Source organism: Leptodactylus fuscus, chromosome 1 (genome assembly GCF_031893055.1).
Source record: "Leptodactylus fuscus isolate aLepFus1 chromosome 1, aLepFus1.hap2, whole genome shotgun sequence".
NCBI lineage: Eukaryota > Metazoa > Chordata > Amphibia > Anura > Leptodactylidae > Leptodactylus > Leptodactylus fuscus.
This window is the reverse complement of record NC_134265.1, coordinates 360,586,633-360,603,536: the sequence shown is the minus strand read 5'-3', so window position 1 is coordinate 360,603,536 and position 16,904 is coordinate 360,586,633.

Below are 16,904 nucleotides of genomic sequence, written 5' to 3'. Positions count from 1 at the left end.
TCAGTGCACACCCTTGTCAGTCCCTGTCAGTAGCAGCTTCACTTGTTCGTTAGGGGTGACCCCCTTTAGTCTCCAGTCCCTAGAGATCTTATAGGGCATTCCTTCTCCCCCTTCCCTCTAGGCCTACGGTATCAGTGAGAGAGGAGCTGTCGGGGTCAGGCTTAGCCTGAGTACAGCCGACCTACACCCGTGAGGCAGGGACCGGGATAGCTAGTGGGAGTAGTGCAGGGCGAGATTTCCTACTGCTATTCCTTAGCCCCGTTGCAGCTACCTGGACTGACATAACAGTACACTCAGCCGGTAAAAAAAAAAAAAAAAAAAGGTTTGTTTGCATTATGACGGACCTGAAACAGTTGTACCAGGCGGTGCAGCAGATTTCCACTGAGATGGAGGGGATCAAGCTACGAATGGATGCCATCCAAGCTCCTGACATATCTCAGTTACAGCAGTTGGCTCAACACACAGCCTCTCAGGTGGAGGGCATACAGAGGCAGGTGAGTAGTGCCCCTGTGGGTCGGCCTCTGGAGCCAAAAGTCAGCTTACCTGAACCCTTCCGAGGTAAGAGGTCAGATTTTTTCCGATTTCAAAAGGACTGTCTTTTGTATTTCCGGCTACGGCCGTTTTCCTCCGGTTCTGAGGTACAGAGAGTTGGGATTATTATTACTTTATTGAGAGATGATCCCCTCATCTGGGCACATTCGTTACCAGCCGACTCAGCTTGCTTACTAACTGTAGAGGCGTTTTTCTCCACAATGGGGTTACTGTATGACGACCCAGACAGGGTACGCACGGCTGAGTATAACCTACGACGTGTGGTGCAAGGGGATCACGATATAGAGAAATATTGCACAGAGTTTCGTAGGTGGGCAGCAGAAGTACACTGGAATGACCCCGCTCTACTTAGTCAGTTTGAGACAGGGCTCTCGGACCAGGTTAAAGACCATCTAGTTTCTCACCCTGTTCCGGGAGATCTAGATGAGGCCATGCAGCTGGCAATTAGAGTTGGACGGCGCCTCCGGGAGCGTGGAGACAAGAGTCCTGGGGGGCTTAACCCTCCTCAATTCTCCGTTTTTAGAGAGGACCCGGGGGACCAACCCATGCAGATTGGGGCCACTGTGCGAAGTGCAAGACCCAAGAGTGAAGGGTCCCGCACAGTACGCTGTTTTGTGTGTGGAGGGATGGGACATGTAGCAAGGGTATGCCCCTCCAGAGAATGGTTCGCCAAGGAGAGTAATAACCCCAGGTCTATTGAGGGTAAAGGGAGAAAACCTACTAAGGAGGGAGGTGTGCATTTTTCCTGTACTCAGACTGCCGGGTTGACCCTTGAAGGATGGGTAAATGGGCAGAAGTGCCGGATTTTGGTTGATTGTGGTTCGGCAGTCAACCTTATTGACTCAGAGTTTTGTGAGCAATTAAGGGTGAGTCCTTTGGTCTTGGAGTCTCAGATACCGGTGTGGGCTATTGATAAGACCCCTCTACAGCAAGCTGTCATCTCCAAACAGGTGGAGGGTTTGGAGTTTATTGTGGGTGGCCACAGGGAAGAGATTGACTTGTTCTTGTTGTCTAAGTTACCAACACAAGTAGTTTTGGGGTGGCCCTGGCTGAAGCAGCATAACCCTATTATCAACTGGGAGACCGAGTCAGTAGTTTCTTGGGGGCAGGGGTGTAATGGTCGATGTCTGCCCATATCCGTTATGTCTTTGTCTATAGACAATTTGCCTCAAGAAATATGTGAGTTCAGGGAGGTCTTTGAGGAAAGGGCAGCCAAGACGTTACCACCACATCGCACCTATGATTGCTCGATTAAATTTATACCTAATGCAGTGTTACCCAAGACAAGGTTGTACAATCTCACTATTCCGGAGAGGGAGGCGCTCAAAGAGTATATTGAGGGGAGTCTAGAGGTGGGGCATATTCGCCCATCTAAGTCCCCAGTAGCAGTGGGGTTTTTCTTTGTTAAGAAGAAAGATGGAGGGTTGCGCCCTTGTTTGGATTTTAGGGAGATTAATAAAATCACGGTGCGGAATCCCTATCCCATTCCGTTGATCTCGGATCTATTCAGCCAGATTACGGGAGCCCGCTGGTTTAGTAAAATAGATTTACGTGGGGCGTATAACTTGCTGAGAATCAAGAAGGGGGATGAGTGGAAAACAGCGTTTAACACACCCCTAGGACACTTTGAGAATCTTGTGATGCCTTTCGGTCTAACCAATGCGCCTGTGTTTTTTCAGAATTTTATTAATGATGTACTAAGTGCCGTCATAGGGAGGGGGGTTGTGGTCTATCTGGACGATATACTCATTTACACCCCGGATTTGGAGACTCATTGGGAGAGAGTGAGAGAGGTTTTAGATCTCCTGAGGGTTAACCAATTACGTGCTAAGCTGGAGAAATGTGTGTTCGCGGTCAATAAATTATGTTTCCTTGGCTATATCCTATCGGACAAGGGGTTCGAGATGGACCCTGAGAAGGTCAGGGCAGTCTTGGAGTGGCCGCGACCCGAGAACCTAAAGGCGGTCCAACGGTTCTTGGGGTTCTCCAACTATTATCGCCAGTTTATCAAGGGATTTTCTGAGGTTGTGAAACCTATCTCGGACTTGACTAAGAAGGGGGCTGACTGTGCTAAGTGGTCGCCAGAGGCGCTAGCTGCGTTTGAAGAACTGAAGAAGCGATTCTCGTCCGCTCCCATTTTGAGACAGCCGGATGAGAGGTTGGCCTTCCGAGTGGAGGTGGATGCCTCCTCGGTGGGGGTGGGAGCAGTACTTTCTCAGGAGTTCGAGGAGGGTACGCATCCCTGTGCCTTCTTTTCTAAGAAATTCTCTGCCTCTGAACGGAATTATGACATCGGAGATAGGGAACTACTGGCAATAAAACTAGCGTTCGAACATTGGCGTCATTTCCTGGAGGGGGCCAGAAGGCCAGTCCAGGTATTTACTGACCACAAGAATTTGATTTATCTTGGGTCGGCGAAGAGATTAAATGCACGGCAGGCCAGATGGGCTCTATTTTTTGCGCGGTTCCATTTTAACGTGACTTATGTGCCGGGTTCAAAGAATGTTAAGGCTGATGCTTTATCCCGGTATATGTCGACTGAGGAGGAACGAGAGGCGCCTGCCACTATTCTTGGGGATGGAGTGGTGGTAGCAGTATTGGGCGCGAAATTGGAGAAGGCCTTGATCGAAGCGCAACACGCTGCACCTTCCAAGATACCTAGAAACAAGCTTTTTGTCCCAACTACTCTCCGACAAAGTCTCCTGAGGGAGTGTCATGAGTCAGTTCTTGCTGGTCACCCGGGGGTTTCAGAGACCATGAGATTGGTGTCTAGGAATTTTTGGTGGCCAGGGTGGAGTAAGGAGGTCTTGCAGTTTGTTCAAAATTGTTCGGTCTGTGCAAGAGCCAAGGCGTCGCATACCCGTCCCCACGGTCTTCTACATCCATTGGAACCTCCTAAGGCACCTTGGACTCATCTGTCTATGGATTTCATCACGGGCCTTCCGGTGTCTAAGGGTTTCACGGTCATTTGGGTAGTCGTTGACCGCTTCACGAAAATGTGCCATTTGATCCCGTTTTCCAGGCTGCCATGTGCCAAGACACTATCTGAGGCGTTTATTAAAGAGATTGTAAGGTTGCATGGTCTTCCTGAGGAGATCATTTCGGACAGGGGACCGCAATTTGTGGCTAAATTCTGGCGGGCTTTTTGCAGCAGGTTGGGAGTTACACTGTCGTTTTCCTCCGGGTTTCACCCAGAGTCTAACGGACAAACAGAGAGGAAGAATCAGGATGTGGAACAGTTTTTGAGGTGTTTTGTTCGAGAGAACCAGAATAATTGGGCTGCCTTTCTCCCCCTGGCAGAATTTTCCCTTAACAACCATGATTCCAATGCCACAGGTACCACACCTTTTTTTTGTTCCGGTGGTAGACATCCTGTTTTCGGAGTATTTTCTTCCATTTCTTCCCCAGTTCCGGAGGAGGAGCTATTTTCTAAAAAGCTGCAAGGGGTATGGTCCCGTATCCGAGAGAATCTGGTGCGGGCGTCGCACCAGGCTAAGGTCCAGGCGGATCGGAAGAGAGGAGAGTTGCAGTTCTTCCCTGGTGAGATGGTTTGGTTGTCCACCAAGAATATCAGGTTGAAGGTTCCTAGCAAGAAGCTGGGTCCCAGATTTGTGGGTCCTTTTAAGATCATCAAGATGGTAAATGAAGTGGCGGCGCAGCTGCAACTACCTAAAAGGTGGAAGATAAACCGGGTCTTCCATGTCTCCTTGTTAAAGAAGGCCAAGAAGGGAACGTCTCCAGTTAAGGTTCCACCAGTTTCTGAGTCCGGGGAGTATGAGATATCCCGAGTTCTGGATAGCAAATATGTTCGGGGGAAGCTATGGTATCTGGTGGCATGGAAGGGATACGGTCCTGAGGATAATTCTTGGGTCCTGGAGTCGGATGTGTCAGCTCCCAGACTCGTGGAGAAATTCCACAAGGAGTTCCCGAAGAAGGATGCTCCTAGAGAATCCAGAGTCTTCTCCTTGAGGGGAGGATCCTGTTAGGAGTATTTAGGTTCTTTAATTTCTATTTTTCTTACCTGGGGAGTTTTTGGCTGCGCAGTGTCTGGGGTGGCATCCTGGCGCTGCGGGGTTGTCCTGTCGTGAGTATTGGTGCACACCTTCTGACTTGCACGTGCGCACTGATGGTAGGCAGCTTTATCTCCTGGTTGATTAGTCTGTCCTCCCATTTGCACCTGGGAGGAGTGGTCTCTACTCTGTATTTAAACCCATGCCTCCCATGGTTCTGTGCTGAGTGTCGCTTTTACAGAGCTAGGCCTTAGCAGGAGGAGTAGGTGGTGATCTCGGATAGAGGAAGTTCCGTGGTTGATTTTTGGGAGGTTTGGGTGAACGAGTTGGTTTGTGTGTTTTCCCTTCTGTGTTCACCAATCCTCCCTCTGTGTATAATTGACTATGTGAGTGAATTGCCTTATCCTTTGATTTCTACTCAGTTTCCCTGTGTTTGTTTCCTAGTGTATGGTTCCTTCCCATATTGGTTTGGGGGAATCCTTTCCCACATTTTTCCTGTGTGCTGCTTGTGTTGTTAGTCAGCGCACACCCTTGTCAGTCCCTGTCAGTAGCAGCTTCACTTGTTCGTTAGGGGTGACCCCCTTTAGTCTCCAGTCCCTAGAGGTCTTATAGGGCATTCCTTCTCCCACTTCCCTCTAGGCCTACGGAATCAGTGAGAGAGGAGCTGTCGGGGTCAGGCTTAGCCTGAGTACAGCCGACCCACACCCGTGAGGCAGGGACCGGGATAGCTAGTGGGAGTAGTGCAGGGCGAGATTCCCTACTGCTATCCCTTAGCCCCGTTGCAGCTACCTGGACTGACATAACACTAAGAGTATACTACACTATGTTTTATAGATAGGTTCCTAGGAGTCCTAAGAGTATTCTACACTATGTTTTATAGATAGGTTCCTAGGAGTCCTAAGAGTATTCTACACTATGTTTTATAGATAGGTTCCTAGGAGTCCTAAGGGTATTCTACACTATGTTTTATAGATAGGTTCCTAGGAGTCCTAAGAGTATTCTACACTATGTTTTATAGATAGGTTCCTAGGAGTCCTAAGAGTATTCTACACTATGTATTATAGATAGGTTCCCAGGAGTCCTAAGAGTATTCTACACTATGTTTTATAGATAGGTTCCCAGGAGCCCTAAGAGTATTCTACACTATGTATTATAGATAGGTTCCTAGGAGCCCTAAGAGTATTCTACACTATGTTTTATAGATAGGTTCCTAGGAGTCCTAAGAGTATTCTACACTATGTTTTATAGATAGGTTCCTAGGAGTCCTAAGAGTATTCTACACTATGTATTATAGATAGGTTCCTAGGAGTCCTAAGAGTATTGTACACTATGTTTTATAGATAGGTTCCTAGGAGTCCTAAGAGTATTCTACACTATGTATTATAGATAGGTTCCTAGGAGTCCTAAGAGTATTCTACACTATGTTTTATAGATAGATACCTAGGAGCCCTAAGTATTCTACACTATGTTTTATAGATAGGTTCCTAGGAGTCCTAAGAGTATTCTACACTATGTTTTATAGATAGGTTCCTAGGAGTCCTAAGAGTATTCTACACTATGTTTTATAGATAGATACCTAGGAGTCCTAAGAGTATTCTACACTATGTTTTATAGATAGGTTCCTAGGAGTCCTAAGCGTATTCTACACTATGTTTTATAGAAAGGTTCCTAGGAGCCCTGACAATGTTCTACACTATGTTTTATAGATAGGTTCCTATTAGACCTAAGAGTATTCTACACTATGCATTATAGATAGGTTCCTAGGAGCCCTAAGAGTATTCTACACTATGTTTTATAGATAGGTTCCTATTAGACCTAAGAGTATTCTACACTATGCATTATAGATAGGTTCCTAGGAGCCCTAAGAGTATTCTACACTATGTTTTATAGAAAGGTTCCTAGGAGCCCTGACAATGTTCTACACTATGTTTTATAGATAGGTTCCTATTAGACCTAAGAGTATTCTACACTATGTTTTATAGATAGGATCCTAGGAGTCCTAAGAGTATTCTATACTATGTTTTATAGATAGGTTCCTAGGAGCCCTAAGAGTATTCTACACTATGTATTATAGATAGGTTCCTAGGAGTCCTAAGAGTATTGTACACTATGTTTTATAGATAGATACCTAGGAGCCCTAAGAGTATTCTACACTATGTTTTATAGATAGGATCCTAGGAGTCCTAAGAGTATTCTACACTATGTATTATAGATAGGTTCCTAGGAGTCCTAAGAGTATTCTACACTATGTTTTATAGATAGATACCTAGGAGCCCTAAGAGTATTCTACACTATGTTTTATAGATAGGATCCTAGGAGTCCTAAGAGTATTCTACACTATGTTTTATAGATAGGTTCCTAGGAGCCCTAAGAGTATTCTACACTATGTATTATAGATAGGTTCCTAGGAGTCCTAAGAGTATTCTACACTATGTTTTATAGATAGGTTCCTAGGAGCCCTGACAATGTTCTACACTATGTTTTATAGATAGGTTCCTAGGAGCCCTAAGAGTATTCTACACTATGTATTATAGATAGGTTCCTAGGAGTCCTAAGAGTATTGTACACTATGTTTTATAGATAGGTTCCTAGGAGTCCTAAGAGTATTCTACACTATGTATTATAGATAGGTTCCTAGGAGTCCTAAGAGTATTCTACACTATGTTTTATAGATAGATACCTAGGAGCCCTAAGTATTCTACACTATGTTTTATAGATAGGTTCCTAGGAGCCCTAAGAGTATTCTACACTATGTTTTATAGATAGTTTCCTAGGAGCCCTAAGAGTATTCTACACTATGTTTTATAGAGAGGTTCCTAGGAGTCCTAAGAGTATTCTACACTATGTATTATAGATAGGTTCGTAGGAGTTCTAAGAGTATTCTACACTATGTTTTATAGATAGGTTTCTAGGAACCCTAAGAGTATTCTACACTACATTTTATAGATAGGGTCCTAGGAGTTCTAAGAGTATTCTACAATGTGTTTTATAGATAGGTTGCCCACTTATTACAAACCACTTTGCTTATCTCTAGTTATTAATATAGATGTCCAAAACTGGACAAACACTGATCATAAAAGATGTCTGAGAAGATAAAAGACTATTGCTGCCCATTTATTATTTTGTAATGTTTTCCATCGTCTTTTTAGGAGAATTACGAGAATGAATGAGAACAAAAATAGAACTTTTTGTTACAAATGTAGAATCTCCCATTTCCCCGCACTGTCCTCTACAAATCTGATTCTTTTTCTGAAACACAAAGGTTACACTTATGGTGTGGTTTGGGACCAGTACTATTGTGCCAGTCACACATCGGGGGACGGTGTTTGCCCTTCAGACCATCTTCATTCTGCTATGGAAATTTTCTACAAATGACATCACTTTATATGTTATTTGGTTTCTTTTAACTCAAATTGGCACAGAAATCCAAGAGTCTAGAAGGATCGTGTGGTTGCGAGCAGTCTCATGGTAGAGCTGGCTCTGGCTGGGTAAGCAGACGCCTATCTGTGATGTAAAGGTTTATGGGTGTACCGCCATACTACGGGAATGACTTCTAGCATGTTTATGGCTCTGCAGTTATTGCTCTGTGTGGTCTTTCCTCAGCACCTTGGCAAATAACATGGGCGTAATATTGAAGGTGATTATGATGAGACATTCTACGGTGTAGGCCACAGTAACTGCTTGTCACCATTGGCTCATACCCACCTCTGGTACAGCGGGATACTGCTCAATATCGTTGACACATTCATCCTACGTCTCCTTTTTATCGGTCACGGCCTGGCTTTTCTTGGTCAGAAGCGTATTTCGTGTTACGAGAACGCGGGTGATTTTGTATGAAGATGACATCATCGGCGTGTTATCCTAGGGTGCCGAGTGATGTCATGACTATTCGGCAGAAGCTGAGAAAACAAGTGTGCTCATCTGTTACTGAAGAGATTTTATATTTTTTACGATATTTTTCCTTTTGTAGGACACATTCATACAGTAGGAGACATGGCTACGATAACATAATATGCCATTCAGAGTAGACACCACACTTTGGGGCTAGAAGAGTGGATAAGATAATATGAGGGGAGATGCAAGATGGTGGCTACTCATATATAGTGGTGTCTAGTCCTTTTGTAGGCCCTAGGATGGCATAGTGTTGAAGGGGTTGCACGTGGATGTCCTTGAGATGTAATCCCCAGGACACTCCCTTCTCCTACATGTTGATAATTCAGGGTACCTTTGATGGTGGGTGCAAAGGAGATACAGCACTGTTTACTGAGTTAGACTTCCAGTCTCAAGTAACATGGATGCACAGTCATATCTAAACTCAGATGAAAATGGAGTCTGATCTTAACTCCCTTCATGAGTCCTTTGTCCATTTCCACTGTGGTAAACATTGGGTTGACCAATGGACATGATCCAACGATTCAGTTACTATTGGGGACATTCAGGGTATATTACGACCAAAAACATGGAGTTACCTCACCGTTAATAAGTGGTAATGTTCTCTTAACACAAACAGTTCTGATGGTGTGTGACAGTCTGTCTAGGCCTAACAACCACTAACTAGAGATCTCTGTCTAGGCCTAACAACCACTAACTAGAGATCTCTGTCTAGGCCTAACAACCACTAACCAGAGACCTCTGTCTAGGCCTAACAACCACTAACTAGAGAGCTCTGTCTAAGCCTAACAACCACTAACTAGAGATCTCTGTCTAGGCCTAACAACCACTAACTAGAGACCTCTATCTATGCCTAACAACCACCAACAAGAGATCTCTGTCTAGGCCTAACAACGATTAACTAGAGGCCTAGGTCTATTCCTAACAACCACTAACTAGAGACCTCTGTCTACGTCTAACAATCACTAACTAGAGACCTCTGTCTAGGCCTAACAACCACTAACTAGAGGCCTCGGTCTAGACATTACAACCACTAACTAGAGCCCTCTGTCTAGGCCTAACAACCACAAACTAGAGACCTCTGACTAGGCCTAACAACCACTAACTAGAGATCTCTGTCTAGGCCTAACAACCACTAACTATAGACCTCTATCTATGCCTAACAACCACCAACAAGAGATCTCTGTCTAGGCCTAACAACGATTAACTAGAGGCCTAGGTCTATTCCTAACAACCACTAACTAGAGGCCTAGGTCTAGGCCTAACAACCACTAACTAGAGACCTCTGCCTAGGCCTAAAAACCACTAATTAGAAACCTCTGTCTAGGCCCAACAACCACTAACTAGAGACCTCTATCTATGCCTAACAACCACTAACTAGAGACCTCTGTCTAGGCCTAACAAACACTGACTATAGACCTCTATCTAGGCCTAACAACCACTAACTAGAGACCTCTGTCTAGGCCTAACAAACACTGACTATAGACCTCTGTCTAGGCCTAACAACAATTAACTAGAGACCTCTGTCTAGGCCTAATAACCACTAACTAGAGACCTCTGTCTAGGCCTAATAACTAGAGATGAGCGAACACTAAAATGTTCGAGGTTCGAAATTCGATTCGAACAGCCGCTCAATGTTCGTGTGTTCGAACGGGTTTCGAACCCCATTATAGTCTATGGGGAACAGATACTCGTTAAGGGGGAAACCCAAATCCGTGTCTGGAGGGTCACCAAGTCCACTATGACACCCCAGGAAATGATGCCAACACCTCTGGAATCACACTGGGACAGCAGGGGAAGCATGTCTGGGGGCATCTAACACACCAAAGACCCTCTATTACCCCAACATCACAGCCTAACAACTACACACTTTACACACTCAATACCACCTCTCTGACAGTAGGAAAACACCTTGAAACATGTGTATTTGGCACTTGCAGTGAGGAGAGCTTGTCACCAGCAGTGAATTTGGCCCTTGTAGTAAGTTGAGGTTGGCACCAACATTTGTTTTGAAAATCAGGGTGGATTGAGCCTCTAACCAGCAGAGTTTGGGCAAATTCATGGTGGAGGGAGCCTCTAAAAACCCCAGTTTGGACCAATTCATGGTGGAGGGAGACTCTAAAAACCCCAGTTTGGACCAATTCATGGTGGAGGGAGCCTCTAAAAACCCCAGTTTGGACCAATTCATGGTGGAGGGAGCCTCTAACCAGCCCAGTTTGGGCAAATTCATGGTGGAGGGAGCCTCTAACCAGCCCAGTTTGGACCAATTAATGGTGGAGGGAGCCTCTAACCAGCCCAGTTTGGACCAATTAATGGTGGAGGGAGCCTCTAACCACCCCAGTTTGGACCAATTCATGGTGGAGGGAGCCTCTAACCAGCCCAGTTTGGACCAATTCATGGTGGAGGGAGCCTCTAACCAGCCCAGTTTGGACCAATTCATGGTGGAGGGAGCCTCTAACCAGCCCAGTTTGGGCAAATTCATGGTGGAGGGAGCCTCTAACCAGCCCAGTTTGGACCAATTCATGGTGGAGGGAGCCTCTAACCAGCCCAGTTTGGACCAATTCATGGTGGAGGGAGCCTCTAAAAAACCCAGTTTGGACCAATTCATGGTGGAGGGAGCCTCTAAACAGCCCAGTTTGGGCAAATTCATGGTGGAGGGAGCCTCTAACCACCCCAGTTTGGACCAATTCATGGTGGAGGGAGCCTCTAAACAGCCAAGTTTGGACCAATTCATGGTGAAGGGAGCCTCTAAAAACCCGTTTGGACCAATTCATGGTGGAGGGAGCCTCTAACCAGCCCAGTTTGGGCAAATTCATGGTGGAGGGAGCCTCTAAACAGCCCAGTTTGGGCAAATTCATGGTGGAGGGAGCCTCTAACCAGCCCAGTTTGGACCAATTCATGGTGGAGGGAGCCTCTAACCAGCCCAGTTTGGGCAAATTCATGGTGGAGGGAGCCTCTAAACAGCCCAGTTTGGGCAAATTCATGGTGGAGGGAGCCTCTAACCAGCCCAGTTTGGACCAATTCATGGTGGAGGGAGCCTCTAACCAGCCCAGTTTGGGCAAATTCATGGTGGAGGGAGCCTCTAAACAGCCCAGTTTGGGCAAATTCATGGTGGAGGGAGCCTCTAACCAGCCCAGTTTGGACCAATTAATGGTGGAGGGAGCCTCTAAACAGCCAAGTTTTGGGAAATTCATGGTGGAGGGAGCCTCTAACCAGCCCAGTTTGGACCAATTCATGGTGGAGGGAGCCTCTAACCAGCCCAGTTTGGACCAATTCATGGTGGAGGGAGCCTCTAAACAGCCCAGTTTGGGCAAATTCATGGTGGAGGGAGCCTCTAAAAAACCCAGTTTGGACCAATTCATGGTGGAGGGAGCCTCTAATTAGCCCAGTTTGGACCAATTAATTGTGGAGGGAGCCTCTAACCAGCCCAGTTTGGACCAATTAATGGTGGAGGGAGCCTCTAACCACCCCAGTTTGGGCAAATTCATGGTGGAGGGAGCCTCTAACCAGCCCAGTTTGGACCAATTAATGGTGGAGGGAGCCTCTAAACAGCCAAGTTTTGGGAAATTCATGGTGGAGGGAGCCTCTAACCAGCCCAGTTTGGACCAATTCATGGTGGAGGGAGCCTCTAAACAGCCCAGTTTGGGCAAATTCATGGTGGAGGGAGCCTCTAACCAGCCAAGTTTGGACCAATTCATGGTGAAGGGAGCCTCTAAAAACCCGTTTGGACCAATTCATGGTGGAGGGAGCCTCTAACCAGCCCAGTTTGGGCAAATTCATGGTGGAGGGAGCCTCTAAACAGCCCAGTTTGGGCAAATTCATGGTGGAGGGAGCCTCTAACCAGCCCAGTTTGGACCAATTCATGGTGGAGGGAGCCTCTAACCAGCCCAGTTTGGGCAAATTCATGGTGGAGGGAGCCTCTAAACAGCCCAGTTTGGGCAAATTCATGGTGGAGGGAGCCTCTAACCAGCCCAGTTTGGACCAATTAATGGTGGAGGGAGCCTCTAACCAGCCCAGTTTGGGCAAATTCATGGTGGAGGGAGCCTCTAAACAGCCCAGTTTGGGCAAATTCATGGTGGAGGGAGCCTCTAACCAGCCCAGTTTGGACCAATTCATGGTGGAGGGAGCCTCTAACCAGCCCAGTTTGGGCAAATTCATGGTGGAGGGAGCCTCTAAACAGCCCAGTTTGGGCAAATTCATGGTGGAGGGAGCCTCTAACCAGCCCAGTTTGGACCAATTAATGGTGGAGGGAGCCTCTAAACAGCCAAGTTTTGGGAAATTCATGGTGGAGGGAGCCTCTAACCAGCCCAGTTTGGACCAATTCATGGTGGAGGGAGCCTCTAAACAGCCCAGTTTGGGCAAATTCATGGTGGAGGGAGCCTCTAAACAGCCAAGTTTGGACCAATTCATGGTGAAGGGAGCCTCTAAAAACCCGTTTGGACCAATTCATGGTGGAGGGAGCCTCTAACCAGCCCAGTTTGGGCAAATTCATGGTGGAGGGAGCCTCTAAACAGCCCAGTTTGGGCAAATTCATGGTGGAGGGAGCCTCTAACCAGCCCAGTTTGGACCAATTAATGGTGGAGGGAGCCTCTAACCACCCCAGTTTGGGCAAATTCATGGTGGAGGGAGCCTCTAACCAGCCCAGTTTGGACCAATTAATGGTGGAGGGAGCCTCTAAACAGCCAAGTTTTGGGAAATTCATGGTGGAGGGAGCCTCTAACCAGCCCAGTTTGGACCAATTCATGGTGGAGGGAGCCTCTAAACAGCCCAGTTTGGGCAAATTCATGGTGGAGGGAGCCTCTAAAAAACCCAGTTTGGACCAATTCATGGTGGAGGGAGCCTCTAATTAGCCCAGTTTGGACCAATTAATTGTGGAGGGAGCCTCTAACCAGCCCAGTTTGGGCAAATTCATGGTGGAGGGAGCCTCTAACCAGCCCAGTTTGGACCAATTCATGGTGGAGGGAGCCTCTAACCAGCCCAGTTTGGACCAATTCATGGTGGAGGGAGCCTCTAAAAAACCCAGTTTGGACCAATTCATGGTGGAGGGAGCCTCTAAACAGCCCAGTTTGGGCAAATTCATGGTGGAAGGAGCCTCTAACCAGCAGAGTTGTGGGAAAGCAGGGTGGAGGGAGCCTCTAACCAGCAGAGTTGGTGGAAATCAGGGTGGAGGGAGCCTCTAACCAGCAGAGTTGGGGGAAATCATGTTGGAGGGAGCCTAGTATTAGCAGAATTGTGCAACGCTTATGGTGGATGAGTATGAGGATGCGGAGGAATTGGAGAGGTTGAGTACAGACATGGAGTTTCATGTTGGGGTGCTTTACACAGGTGGGCACAAAAATGAAGGCTCTATCCAGTGGTGGTTCATTTTTATCAAAGTGAGCCGGTCGGCACTCTCAGCTGACAGACGGGTGCGCTTGTCAGTGATGATGCCACCGGCTGCACTGAACACCCTCTCAGATAGGACGCTGGCGGCAGGACAGGACAGCACCTCCAAGGCATATAGGGCAAGTTCAAGCCACAGGTCCAACTTCGACACCCAATACGTGTAGGGCGCAGAGGGGTCGGAGAGGACAGGGCTGTGGTCGGAAAGGTATTCCCGCAACATGCGCCTATACTTCTCACGCCTGGTGACACTAGGACCCTCCGTGGCGGCACTTTGGCGAGGGGGTGCCATCAAGGTGTCCCAGACCTTAGACAGTGTGCCCCTCGTTTGTGTGGACCGGTGAGAACTTGGTTGCCTACTGGAGGAACTGCCCTCCCTGCCGCCAACGTCACATGCTGGAAACATCTCCATCATATTCTGCACCAATTGCCTGTGGCAAGCATTGATGCGATTGGCCCTCCCCTCTACCGGAATAAAAGACGAGATGTTGTTTTTATACCGGGGGTCAAGGATAGCAAAGATCCAGTACTGGTTGTCCTCCATGATTTTGACAATACGCTTGTCGGTTGTAAAGCACCCCAACATGAACTCAGCCATGTCTGCCACAGTGTTAGTTGGCATGACTCCTCTGGCCCCACCGGAAAGTTCAATCTCCATTTCCTCCTCATCCTCCATGTCTACCCATCCGCGCTGCAACAATGGGACGATTCGAAGTTGCCCGGAAGCCTCCTGTATCACCATCACATCATCGGACAACTCTTCTTCCTCCTCCTCCTCCTCCTCCTCCTCCTCCATTAAACGCAGTGAAGCGGACAGATGTGTGGACCTACTCTCCAGCTGTGACGGATCGGATGCTATCCCTAACTCCTCTGTGTGATCTGAGTTATCCCTGATGTCAATCAGGGATTCTCTCAGAACACACAAGAGCGGGATTGTAAGGCTCACCATCGCATCCTCAGAGCTCACCCTCCTTGTGGACTCCTCAAAGACCCGTAGGATGTCACAAAGGTCTCTCATCCATGGCCACTCATGGATGTGAAACTGAGGCAGCTGACTTTGTGGCACCCTAGGGTTTTGTAGCTGGTATTCCATCAAAGGTCTCTGCTGCTCAACCACTCTATTCAACATCTGAAACGTTGAGTTCCAGCGTGTGGGGACGTCGCACAAAAGCCGGTGTTGTGGCACATGCAGGCGTTGCTGGAGAGATTTTAAGCTAGCAGCGGCTACTGTCGACTTGCGAAAGTGGGCGCACATGCGCCGCACTTTCACCAGTAGCTCTGGAACATTGGGGTAGCTCTTTAGGAAACGTTGCACCACTAGGTTGAAGACGTGGGCCAGGCATGGAACATGTTGGAGTCCGGCAAGCTCCAGAGCTGCTACCAGGTTCCGGCCGTTATCACAAACGACCATGCCTGGGCCCAGGTGCAGCGGCTCAAACCATATTGCCGTCTCATCGAGGAGGGCATCCCTCACCTCGGAGGCAGTGTGCTGTCTGTCCCCCAAGCTGATCAGCTTCAGCACAGCCTGCTGACGTCTACCAACGCCAGTGCTGCAACGTTTCCAACTCGTAGCTGGGGTCAATCTAACAGCGGAGGAGGAGGCGGTGGCGGAGGAGGAGGCGGTGGCGGAGGAGGAGGCGGTAGAGGAGGAGGAGGAGGGGGGTGTTCTTCTCGTGTCCCTGCCAGGAATGTTAGGCGGGGAGACGAGGTACACCGGGCCAGTTTGGGAAGCAGTCCCAGCCTCAACTACATTCACCCAGTGTGCCGTCAGTGAAATGTAGCGTCCCTGTCCGCATGCACTTGTCCACGCGTCGGTGGTCAAGTGGACCTTTGTGCAAAGCGCGGAACTAAGGGCCCGCCTGATGTTGAGTGACACGTGCTGGTGCAAGGCGGGGACGGCACACCGGGAGAAGTAGTGACGGCTAGGGACGGCATAGCGAGGTGCCGCAGTTGCCATCAGGTCCAGGAAGGCGGGAGTTTCAACAAGCCGGAACGCCAACATCTCCTGGGCCAGCAGTTTAGCGATGTTGGCGTTCAAGGCTTGCGCGTGTGGGTGGTTAGCAGTGTATTTCTGCCGCCGCTCCAATGTCTGAGAGATGGTGGGTTGTTGTAAAGAAACGCCTGATGGTGCCTTTGATGGTGCAGGAGAAGGAGATAAGACAGGACCAGGGGAGGATGAGGTAGAAGTCAACAAAGTGGCGGAGGCAGATGAAGTGGTGTCCTGGCTCGTCCTCTGGAGTGCATCGCCAGCACAGTCAGCAGTGGCAGTGGCAGAGGCAGTGGCAGTGGCGTGAACGGCAGGCGGCCTTTGTCCTGCCGTTGCTGCCTGCCACTGATTCCAGTGCTTGGATTCCAAATGACGGCGCATTGAAGTGGTGGACAGGTTGCTCTTCTCAGAGCCCCTAATCAATTTCGAGAGGCAAATTGTGCAGACAACACTATATCTGTCCTCGGCGCATTCCTTGAAAAAACTCCACACCTTCGAGAAACGTGCCCTCGAGGTGGGAGTTTTTCGGGGCTGGGTACGAACTGGAACATCTTGGGAGATTCCGGGTGTGGCCTGGCTTCGCCTAAGCTGCTGACCTCTGCCTCTGCCTCTAGCTACCCTTTTTGGTGCTGCACCTGCCTCAACATCCACACTACTTTCCCCGCTTGACATCCCCCCTGTCCAGGTCGGGTCAGTGTCCTCATCATCCACCACTTCCTCTTCCAACTCCTGTCTCATCTCCTCCTCCCGCACAATGCGCCGGTCAACTGGATGCCCTGACGGCAACTGCGTCACATCATCGTCGATGAGGGTGGGTTGCTGGTCATCCACCACCAAATCGAACGGAGATGGAGGAGACTCTAGTGTTTGAGCATCTGGACACAGATGCTCCTCTGTTAGGTTCGTGGAATCGTGACGTGGAGAGGCAGGTTGAGGGACAATGAAAGGAGCGGAGAACAGCTCTGGGGAGCAGGGACAGTTTGGGTTATTGTTCTGTAAAGCTTCGGAATTTTGGGAGGAAGGAAGACAAGACTGTTGGGTAATAGGAGGAGAGGAGGCAGAGTCTGACTGGCTGCTGGACA